This window comes from Octodon degus, unplaced genomic scaffold (genome assembly GCF_000260255.1).
Source record: "Octodon degus isolate 3935 unplaced genomic scaffold, OctDeg1.0 scaffold00027, whole genome shotgun sequence".
Lineage (NCBI taxonomy): Eukaryota > Metazoa > Chordata > Mammalia > Rodentia > Octodontidae > Octodon > Octodon degus.
The window spans coordinates 17,274,258-17,286,385 of NW_004524603.1; the positions used below are offsets into that span (position 1 = coordinate 17,274,258).

General features: G+C 39.0%; 1 protein-coding gene and 1 pseudogene across 1 annotated transcript in view; both read right to left on the reverse strand.

The window, feature by feature from the left end:
- Trim24 (tripartite motif containing 24) overlaps positions 1-12,128 on the reverse strand; it is a gene marked incomplete at its 5' end in the record, with an annotated part of 98,967 nt that overhangs the window by 62,906 nt on the left and 23,933 nt on the right. The gene's annotated exons all lie outside the window — the stretch shown is intronic.
- LOC111816126 lies at positions 4,987-5,410 on the reverse strand (annotated as a pseudogene).

The following is a 12,128-nucleotide window of genomic DNA, read 5'->3' on the forward strand; positions in this document are numbered from 1 at the left end:
AGGCCAGCTCAGCCCACCAGGGGGCAGGGCTGGCTGGCATGTGGTGCTGGGGGATTGAACCACGGTCCCTGATGCTTTTGCTAAGCTTGTTCTAAATAGGTGCTTTAGACCACTGAGCCATCTCTCCAGCCCGCATATCTGAAACTTAACAAAAAACATACCCCTACTTTCTTACCAAGTGCTTTCCATTAATTTATTCTTTAAATGTATAGACTTTGTTCTTTTGTATGAAAGTTAACCTCTTTTAATTTGGATCATGTTATTCAGGATAACTTGAATGTGTTCTTGATCAATCCTTGGTCCCTCACATTTGGACCAGAATAAATGATTTCTTATATCCTTTAAAATGGAGCTGTTCTAATTAAAACAACACTGAGATACCATCTCACCCCAGAAAGAATGGCTATCATAAAGAAATCAACCAACAACAAATGTTGTGAGAGGCTGTGGGGAAAAAGGAACACTTCTCCACTCCTGGTGGGAATGTACACTGGTGCAACCATTATGGAAATCAGTGTGGAGAATCCTTAAAAAACTATAATTGGAAATCCCATTCAAACCAGCTGTCCCCCTACTGGGAATTTTCCCAGAAGAACTGAAAACGTCATATCATAGTGATATATGTGCACCTATGTTTATAGCAGCACAATTTGTGATAGTCAAATCTCGGAAACAACCAAAATGCCTGTCACCTGAGGAATGGATGAAAAAGATGTGGTATTTTTATACAATGGAGTATTACTCAGCTATGAAGAATGTTAAACTCGAAGCCTTTATATTTAAGTGGATGCCACATGAAGATACACTAATAAGTGAAATAAACTAGACCCACATGTGTAAACATCATATAGTCTCCCTAGTGTAAGAACTCAAAAGAAGAAATAAAAATGGAAAGATATAACATAATTAAAAGGAAAGCGAGAACTTAAGGATTAAACAATGAAGAGAGGGCTGGTGAGATGGCTCAGTGGTCTAAAGCACCTACTTAGAACAAGCTTAGCAAAGCACAGGGACCGCGGTTCAATCCCCCAGCACCACATGCCAGCCAGCCCCGCCCCCTGGTGGGCTGAGCTGGCCACACACACACACACACACACACACACAAATAAAATTAAAAAAATAATAATTAAAAAAAAAATGAAGAGAGGGCAAGGAGAAAAGCTAGGAAGCATGATAGAGGCAAAAACTTACATTTATATGCACAAGATGATTAAGGTAATGATCCTGAGAATCTTCAGTAGGTTTTTGAAACTAGCAATTAGTGGGTAGGATTCTTACCCTGACTGACTATATATGCTGATACCTGTGAACTAAGCAACTGCACTGAAGACATCAATGTGTAATAGTAGCATCATGCTTGGAATGCCTGTCATTCTGGTCTTCTAAATACATACTGCTTGTCATGTCCTATCAATTAATGCCATACTGTCTCTCAAGTAAACGTCTGTTTAAAAAAAAAGGTAATAAATGAAAACAAGAAAAAAAAAAAAAAAAAAAAAAATGTTATAGGATAGGCCGGTCCTGCTACAATGCTGTATATGGTTAGATTTCTAAATTTCTGTGTAAAAATATGTAATTGTTCATTTCTTTAAAAAAATTTTTTTTTCTTCACATTCTGTAGTGATTTAAAGTTTAACATATCAATACTTGATGGAAAATACCTGTTTCATGCAATGTCTAAGATGTTTGGTATTCAGATAGATAGGTTAAGTTCAACTACCTATGTTATAGGGTAATATCATAAAACTTCTTTTCTGGAGGGTTAACAACTTAAGTTTGCAGACCAAAAATTAGTGAAAAGAAGGGTTGCAAGGACAGCCAACATCTTGGCCCTAGCCTTTCAAGGTCACTGAGGACTCAGGACATAAGAGAACCTGTACTATAACATCCTGTAACTCAGTGATGTCCCAAATTTTCTGTTCAAGGAGATTATGGGGCCACAGAGGAAAGTGATCGACAATGTATAGTGTGCCTAAGGAGAGTCACATGGAAAGAAAAAAATCTCTCAGGCTTTCACAGAGAGCAAATTGGTCAAGCAATGGCTGTGACTCATCCACATGACTGACACTAACAAAGGATCTACAAACTGCAGTACAGGTTTTCAGGCCAAATCCTGAGGGGATTTGACTGACCTTGTCAGATACAAAAGCTGCACCTTTTGATATAGGTCTTGCTTTATCTTGGTCTTAACCACCCAGTAGAAAAGTAAAAAACAAGGTATAAAAAGTAAAGCCATATTAATATACTGAGCTGTAAAAGGCTCAAGTCAACAACATCTAACATTGCCAGTCCTATGGACAACCCACTATTATTATGGACTACTGGACTATGTTGGATTATTTTGCTGAATTCATGTACCTACAATATTTAAATGGCAATGGAATACCCATCTCTGACAAAACTAAACCAAACAAAAGGGATAAAAATAAAGGACCATTTTGTATCTGTATATACAAAATAGGATAGATATACAGCTACTTTCTCTTAATTCAATGAGAAGAAAGATTTGTACTAATAGTATTTGGACAGGATATCATGTCTGCATCTTATACCCTGAATAACCACTAAGAAGACAACAATATGCAATGTATTAATTATTGAAACTGTCCTACTAATCGGTTTTGAAACTGTCTCATTGCTATTTGTTTCTCAATAAAATAAAAAAATAAATAAAATGGAGCTGTTATTTTGCATCAATAGTAGTATATGACACTTGGTGTAGTGACACATGCCTATAATCCCAACACTCGGGAGGCTGAGGCAGGAGTTCAAGGCCAGCCTAAAGTACATAGTGAAAACTTGTCTCAAAAATAGAGCTCAACAGTACAGTTCTTGCCTGGCAAGCATGAGGATATGAGTTTGATTTACAGTAAAAATAATAATTAAAAAGTACATGATTCAAAGACTGTAAAAGGAATTCACTATTTCTTAGTGTTTTCTTCCTGTATGTCTCTTTATCCTTATGATACATAAGAACAAACTGAAATCAGAGAACGGGTAACTTGGCCAAAGTTACATTCGTGGAGCTAACCACTGTCCAGGTCTTGTACTATTTAGTGTACTTTAAAAAATGTTTTAGGGGCTGGTGAGATGGCTCAGTGGTCTAAAGCACCTACTTAGAACAAGCTTAGCAAAGCAGAGGGACCTCGGTTCAATTCCCCAGCACCACATGCCAGCCAGCCCCGCCCCCTGGTGGGCTGAGCTGGCCACACACACACACACACACACACACACACACACATAAATAAATAAATAAATAAATAAAAAGTTTTAGAAAAAAAATTAGTAATACCATTAGTATACAAACGCAAGTACTTTAATAGGAACATAACAGTACTCTCTTTCCCATAAAGTTATTGGGAAATGTAATTTTTATCTTTCTAGGTCTGAGCACACTTCTGATTTCTTCACACAACTCAGTAGAAAACGGCACCTAGACAGAACGTGTCTTTCCAAAAATGAGACTACTTAAAACCAGAGTAAGGTAAAAAAAATAACTCTCTAATAACAGTGGATGATGTGCCTTCAGCTTTTACACTCACCACTTTCTTGTATCACCCTCATCTTATGTTGGTCTAATGCTTTACTCCCTGGCATTTATTACCTCTTTATTTCCTCTACTTATGTCTGTCTGGCTATTCCAAACAGAATGTAAATGCCACCAGGCAGGGATTTTTTATTTACTCAATTCACTGACACCACAAAGCACCTAGAAATGTGTATAAGATACAGCGTTCAATGCATATTTGTTGGACAAATAAAAAAGCTTGCTTAGCAGTGCTCATACTCTATGATCTACAATTCTACCACAGAGGAACCTGTACTTCAGCATAAAGAGACATGTTTCAGAATGCTCAGACCAACATGTTCTGCTGGAAATGATCAAAAATGCACCAATAATAGAGACTAGCTACCGTGGCATATTAAATAATGCAACACTAGCCAAGATGAATATATGATTAAATTATAGATATGACAGGACTGTTTCCTCAAAAACATGTTAAATGAAAAATACAAGTCCCAAAAGCAGATATATCATACTCTATTAAAGTTCATTGGGGCTGAGGAGATAGCTCAGTAGAATAAGTGCTTGCCTGGCAAGCACAACGACCTGAGTCCCCACCCCCCCAAAAAAAAAGTTCATTAATAGAACTGAAGGTATAGCTCAGAGGTAGAATGGCTTTCTAGCACGTGCAAGGCCCCAAGTTCAACCCCTGGCATCCAGAAAGAGAAGCTCAAGACAAGCATGGTGACACACGCCTGTATCCCCAGCACATGGGAGGCTGAGGCATGAGGACTGCAACGATTTCAAGGCCATCCATTCTGGGGTGCAGAGTGAGTTCAAGGCCGGTCTGGACTACATAATGAGACTCTCTCAAAAACAACTTAGCAAGTGCAAGGTCCTGAGTTTGCTTCCTGATACCAAACAAACAAACAATCCAAAATAGAAAACTATGGGAAAACAGAATAAACTTTAAAGGGCAACAGCAAAGCAAGTGCTACAAACTGCTTCTTTTTGACAAAATGAAACAGTAAGAACACAGAATGTGTCAGAAACAAACCAGGAGACCACATTAAGTTAGAGCAACCAATACAACCCAGTGTTACAATTTTTTTCACTGCAAGGGAAAAAAGCTGTTGGAGGTTGTATGTGCATTACCCACCTAAATATAAGTGTCCATGATTATTATAAGGTTAGAAAACATGACTGTTTTGGGACATTTACTCTAAATCACTATATCCTTATGCAACAGGATTTAAAATGAACAGATTAACATTTTTTTTTTATATAAATTAAGTACTTTAGAACAGTTCTGTAAAATTTGATTTGCTATCTCTTTTTTCCCTAAAACAACCTACATACATTACAAAACTCAACCAGAGACTTACTTTAAAAAACAAAAAAACCAAAACCACCACAGCACAAGATAGTGTCCTACACAGAAACCATGAAAAGAACAGACTAAAGAAGAAACAAAAGGCTGGTTATCCTGGGTCTGAGCTCTTGACTAGATACCTGCGGTAGGCTTCTTGCAGGTACTTCTTAAAAGCTGTGGTCCCCCCCCCCCCCGCAACAGTTCCACTGTGCATGTTCAAAGGAGCACTGATGTTGGATTCTCCTCGCAGGCTCTGGATGAACATGATCCTGATGGGGTAACAAGGCAGATGGACCACCTGTCTTAAGGAAGTCCAGGCAGATGTTACCCTGGGTGTCTACACTGGGGTGGTAGCAGGGAATGAAAAACTCCACCGTGGGTACATTTTAAGGGTAGCCACTGGGGAATTCCTGGGCCAGCATATACTTCAAGTCTTCATATACCATGCCAGCTGTTCCACAGATGTTTCCTACCCATTTGAAAAGGAAGTCTAATTCAGTGAAGGAAGAAATTCCTTTTGTCACCAGACACATCAGCTCCTGCTGTAGCCTCTTGCCCACAGGGCCCAGAGCAGGTGTGTGTGGCAGGGGGAGGTGGTGGTGTGTGTGTTCCTGCTGGGCTTGGCTCCTTTATAGGGCATAGGCCATCAGGATGGCACTGTCAGAGAGAACTGAAAGATCAACATTGCAACTGCAGGACTGGGAGCCAGTTACACACCTGTGTTTGAACGGCAACCCTCTGACAATGTCAACCAATCAGTGGCGTGCTTCTAGTCAATGTCTGGATCTCCTTTTGAAGCTTTAGCATCTAATCAGTTCTAAGAATGTGAAGCTTATGATTTGATATTATGTGCCAGGAATAGTTGGCACTTCTTTTCCCCGCTCTACAAAATAGACATGGATGCAAAGCGTCTCATTACACACTGGATCATAGACACTAAAGGTCAGACCATGAGGCGGATAAACTATTAAATGGCAACTCAGGTTCTGTCTGTGGTCCTGCTGTACCACAAATGACTTGTACATACGTACATGGTCTTGTGTCACTATGTCAACATAATATACTCACACTCAATGTGACAAAATCATTACGTGATCTAACTTTATGGGACCACCACTGTATATGTGGCCCATCACTGACAAAAACATACAGTTCATGATGGTCTAACATCATAGTCAAGTAAATGCCATCTATAGAAACCTATTTCCACACTGGGGCTTGAACCATGGCCGTATACATGCCAGGTTAGTGTTCTATCATTCAGTTGTGTCACGCTTAGTCTAAACATCTATTCTACCAGGAGACAGGTTTTAAAAATGGGACAGATACACATTCAAGCAATAAGTGCATGTTTAGACAATTCTCTGGATGGTTTTGGACAAAGGGAGATCTTTCCCTTTTTCAGTTGTACTGCTACAAGTATAACTTCTTAAGACAATGACAAGCTGGCTGTAACAGTCTGATCTCTGTTCCTATCCCCTCAGAAATAAGATGTTCTTCAATGCTGAAGTCCAGTGACCCATGCTGCCCCTCTGAGTTCTAGGCTGCTTACTGGGGTCTTCACCTACACCTGCAGTTCACAGATTACATCCCCTCTGGAGCAGCTTTCTTGAACTTGTGGACTGATTTGTAATGAATCCTCACCTGATACTTCATCCCTACCTGCTTCATTTAAGTGGCTATGTGTAAGTGTTCTGTCTCACTGAACTTAGGCAAATGGTAAAAATGTAGTCTAAAATGTGGTGGGCTGACTAGTCACCAGCATAATAAAACCTGCTTCACAATATGAAACCTAAAGAACTTTAGAGTATCAGACAAAACAGATTTCACAATAAGGACTCTTAATAAAGAACACTGAATAATGATAAAGGGAACAATTCTTTAAGACATAATCCTAAAAACATATGCATGTAGTTAACAACTTCACAAAATAACAAAAAAAGTTGATACAGGTAAAAAGAAAAGACAAATCCACATTATAGGAGAGATAGATTATAACTCTCCACTCAATAATCAATAGAACAGTTGACAGAAAGTCAATAAGGATACAGAGTCGAACAAAACCAACATTTTAAGAATACCCAAATATCATTAGAATGCACATTCCCTTAGTGGGCATAGGAAAGTCACCAAGATACAACGTATACTGAGCTTGGCAAGCAAAAGGTCCTGAGTTCGATTTCCAGTACAAAAAAAAAAAAAAAAAAAGCAAAAAACAAAATAACACATAAACATATACTGAGCAATAAGCACATTTTAAAAGTACTAAAACTGGGATACTACAGAGTGAGTTAAAGGACCCCTGGACTACAAAGAGACCTTGTCAAAATAAAAAGATGTTTCATGATCAAAATGAAAAAAATCCCAACATACATGAAACTTAAATGACTTACTTCCAAATAACTTGTGTTGTTAACAAGAATAGTTTCAGCTGGGCAGTAGCATATGGCTATAATCCTAGCACTCTGAAGTTTGAGGTAAGAGGACTATGATTTTGAGGCCAGCCTAGGCTACATACAGAGTGAGACACTAATTTCCAGTCCCTCCAAAAACCAGCAAATTTACTCGCACAAAAATAAAGAGAAGTCAGTGAACAAGGAAAATTGAAACATGAGAAAAAAAAAATCAATGAAACTAAAGCTGGTTCTTGAAAAGTCAACAAAAGCTAATAGAGAAAAGTTAGCAAAATCAGAGAAAGAGAAGTCATTTCGTTAGCTCTTATGGATCTCAAAGGATTTATGGGAGTACTATAGAAATATACAACCAAAACCTCCAAAAAAGAAAGAAAAGAAAACCAGAATAACCCTATGTTAAGCAAAAAAAAAAAAAAAAAAAAAAAAAAAAGAAAGAAAAAAGAAATCTGTCCCACCATGCATGGAAACTGGGCCACACAGCAAGTCTGAAGGCTGTTTGAGCTAGACAGGAAAAAAAGTGGTTTGTAATTTAAAACCTGTACACAAATAAAAATCTAGACCAAAAGGGCTCCACTGGTTAATTCTCTTAAACATTTGAAGGAAATAATACCATCCCTAAAAGTAGCAAAATTACCTGTGTTATTTATAGTAATGTGAGATTTTTCAATGTTTCTTTTTATTTGGTTTATGATTGCCAAAAAAAGTTTACATTCATCATGGGAAACCAGTACATATATTAATTGTGTATCAATGACTTTTATCTTTCCTCCACATGTCCTTCCCCTTTCTCTAACCTGCTTCCACTCTACTACTCTTTTTTAACCATCTTTCTCTTATTTTACTCTTCATTTCTAACTTGAGTTTCCTATACAAGAGAAACCATGTGGCATTTAATTTTCTGTGTCTGGCTTATTTCACTTAACATTATGGACTCAAGAGCTACCCATTTTCCTGCAAATGTCAAGAATTTATCCTTCTTTATAGCTGAATAAAACTGAACTAGTATATATGCTATTAGTTACTTTATCCATTTGACCATCAATAGACCTGTAGGCTGTATAGTGAATTACACAGCCAGAAACATGGGTATACATGTATCACTACAGTATTTACCCTGGGAAGTAATCCTTAACCTGTTAGATATCATATGTGCTCAGTTCATTTTTCCCAAAACTGGGCAATGGACTTGAGGACAAAGGAAGTTAACAGTAGGAAAGTTTCACTGACAGAAAGCTCCTGGAAGACAGGAAGGGTCCCGAGTGGGTTGGTGCTGAGGCTCTTCATCCAAGGGTAATTTTTTATATTGCTAAATCACAACCTGGGTAGCTAACTACCATCCAACTACCATCAACCTGTAGGACTGTCTCAAAAACAAGGACGCACCCACAATCCTATTTAAATCACAGGTTCACTGCAACAGGTGACTCACTCTCCAAACCTGTCTTGTGTAATACATGTTCTAGCTACCCAACAAAGCCACAACACCGTCAAAACTGCTTCCCCACACATGCAGACCAAGCATCCTGCAATAAACGACAAGAATGGAGTTTTTTAAAAACGAAAAATCATGAGCTCAAAGAAGAAAAGCAATTAGTGAAGGCCACCCCTTCATCAAATGCACCTGCATTTGATGAAATTATCATTCTTGGTGGTCACTGCACTGCTAAAACTGAGGAACCCATTCCTCTTGGTGAAGAGTTGATGCTGCTGTGACTTGAGGACATTCGTCATGAAGATGCCCTCAGGAGACACGCTGTAGTTCCGAAGGCAGGGTGTGTTCCTCTTTTGGCAGCACCGAAACTAAACAAACTGATGAAGTAGCTGAGGATACTGAGATACAATTGTTATGGAAGCCTAATGGGTCACCAGGGCCCAAAATTCAGGTGATGCGTCCACTGACAATCGGCAACAGTACTAGTTTCTGTGCAGTGTATTTTTCAGGATGCACAAGAGGATACATTATGTGCAACTGCTAACCAGCATCACAGCTGTAGAACTATTCTAGTCTGGGAACAATTACATAGAAGGGAAACTGAACTGGTTCTTTTGTTGGTATATGAATGGATGGAATGGCTGCCATGACTGGACGCTTGCCACATTCACCACGTGGATCAAAGCACTGCAAGCCTATATGCTATGTCACCCACAGAGAAATGCTGGCTAGCTGAAAAATGACAGCTGAACCATGTTAAAATATGGTTTACACAATGTGATTAAAATAATCAACCACATTCCCTGAACTCAAACTTATTTGCACAACTCTGTGAGGATATCTGTGCAGAACACACATATCTGCTTTTATTCACAGAAGTGAGATGGCTTTCTAAATGCAAATCACTGGCCTGAATGTTTTGTTGTTGTTTTCTACTTTTTATTTTAGGGAAGGGTCTACAGGGTGTTCAGAGTCTCACTACTAGACTGGATTTGTAGTGATCTGCCTGTTTACAGCCTCCCAAAAGCCGGGATTCCAGGTGTGTGCACCACACCATCTCAATAGCCAGCTCAGTGTTCCCCAGGGGAGGGGCTGGCACAGCAGGCCTGGGAATCAAACCTTTGGCCCCTGCACCTGCTTGTAGGTGCTTTAATCTGCTGAGCTATTTGGCCTGGCTGGCCCTTACTATTCAGTGTCTTTTTTTTTTTTTTTTGTGGTACTGGGGATTGAACTCAGGACCCTGAGCTTGCCCAGCAGGTGCTAATTCTACTAAGCTATCTCCCCAGCCCCTGGCCTGAATTTTTGAGTTACAAGAACCACTTAGGAAACTTTAGAACAACAGTTGCCACAGGCAGCATATTTTACTAATAATGTCATAATATTTGCTTATTCACATGACATTCAACTTGGTCACTGAACTCAATCTATCACTTCACAGAATGACAACTGTGTTCAAGTTGATAGTTACAGTGACTGCATTCAAAGCCAAGCTGAAATTATGGGGCAACAAGTCAATGTAAGTATGTAAGTAAAAATATATAAAATATATATTTTTAATGGACTGGGGAGATAGCTTGGTGGTCTAAAAAGTGCAAGGACCTGAGTTTAATACCTGGTACTGAATGCCATGCCCACCCCAGAACCTGGGCAAGTTGTGCCAGCCACCAAAACCGGGCATGGTGGTGCACACCAGTAATTCCAGCACTCAGAAGGCTAAGAAAGGATCACCACTATGAATCTGAGCTGCATAGCAAGACCTTGTACCAAATATATAAAGGTTAAATTTTTTTCTTATTTTTATTAGTACATGTTTGTAGTACTTAATGATTCATTGTAGGGAGTTTGTACATGCACACAGGGCATCTTAATTTTTTTCTTGTACCCTCCCCTCGCATGCGTCCCTACTCCCACCAGCTCTTGCTCCCCATCTGCAAAAATCTTTTTTATAAAACTATTTTCCTCTTCCTTTCTCCATCTCCTACTCACCTTACCATTTGAAAAAGTACTCCCTGCTTCCTGTTAATTTTTATTGTGCTCTTTGCTTATATTTTGGGTTTCTCATAAAAGGGAAAACATGCAATGTTTAAACTGCGTGTCTGGTTTATTTCACTTAACATTATGGTCTCAAGCTGCAGCCATAAACCCACAAACACCTCAAGTTTATTTTTCTTGATGGCACAGTACTCCACTATGTGTAAATATATTTCCTTTATTCATTCATCTATTGGTGGGCATACAGGCTGTTTCCAAGAATTAGCTGTTATAAATTGTGCTGCAATAAATGTGGGTATGCAAGTATCACTCTAGTATGACGACTAACCCTTTCAGGAACATACTTAGAAATGGAATAATTGAGTCAAATGGAAACTGTATTGGTAGTTTTTTGAGAGATCCCCATACTGATCTCCACAGTCATTATACTAGTTTACATGTCCACCAACAATGTAGAAAGGTTTTACTTCCCTCTCACTGCAGCCTTGGCAGAATATGTAATCTATTTCTTTCTAGACTATAGTAATATATCAGTGCTGTTTTAGTTTGCATTTTTAAAAATGGCCAGCAATACTGAACATTTTTCATGTATTTGTTGGTCATCTGTACTTCTGAGAAGTGAACTATTCATTTTAGCTACTCATTTTTTTGACTGGACTTTTTATGGGCAGTATTATTTTTGAGTTCCTTGTATATTATAGGGATTAGTCCTCTGAGAAACAGCTGGCAAATTTTTTTTTTTGCCATTGTATAGGCTGCCTCTTCACTTTGTTGCTTGTTTACTGTGCAGAAGCTTTTTAAATTTGATATGATCCTATTTTATTGGATCATTCCTTGTGCCACTGAGGCTTTCTTTTTAGAAAGCCCTTGCCTATGCTTATTCATTAAATGCAGGGGAACCACAAATTCACATTGGATGGTTTTACATACTTCCCTGCACCAAGGCTTACGTCTTTTGGCACTACCCTTTTGGGCCCATCCTCTCCTTCCTACAAAGACCACTAAGACTAAAGATAATCCAGGGCAAGATCTCCATTAACTTAATATCACCACAGTGTGGTCTGGGAATGCAGCTCAGTGGAAGAGTGCTTGCTTAGCACTGAATTCAATCCCCAGTAACACACACACACACACACATACACACTCACCCCACAGCCTGCCTGAGTCATCTGATAATCTCTTCCTTAATCAATAAATGCTTGTTTCTTGTGAACTGGTCTTCCTGGATCCCTGAGCTAATACCTAGCAGAAGATTGGGCACACTGCAGGGGTATCTAATAATCAGAGTTTTACATATTTTATCTTCCAGCATATTGGTTTTTTATTTATTTTTTTAATTTGTGTGTGTGTGTGTGTCCAACTCAGCCCACCAGGGGGCGGGGCTGGCTGGCATGTGGTGCTGGGGATTGAACC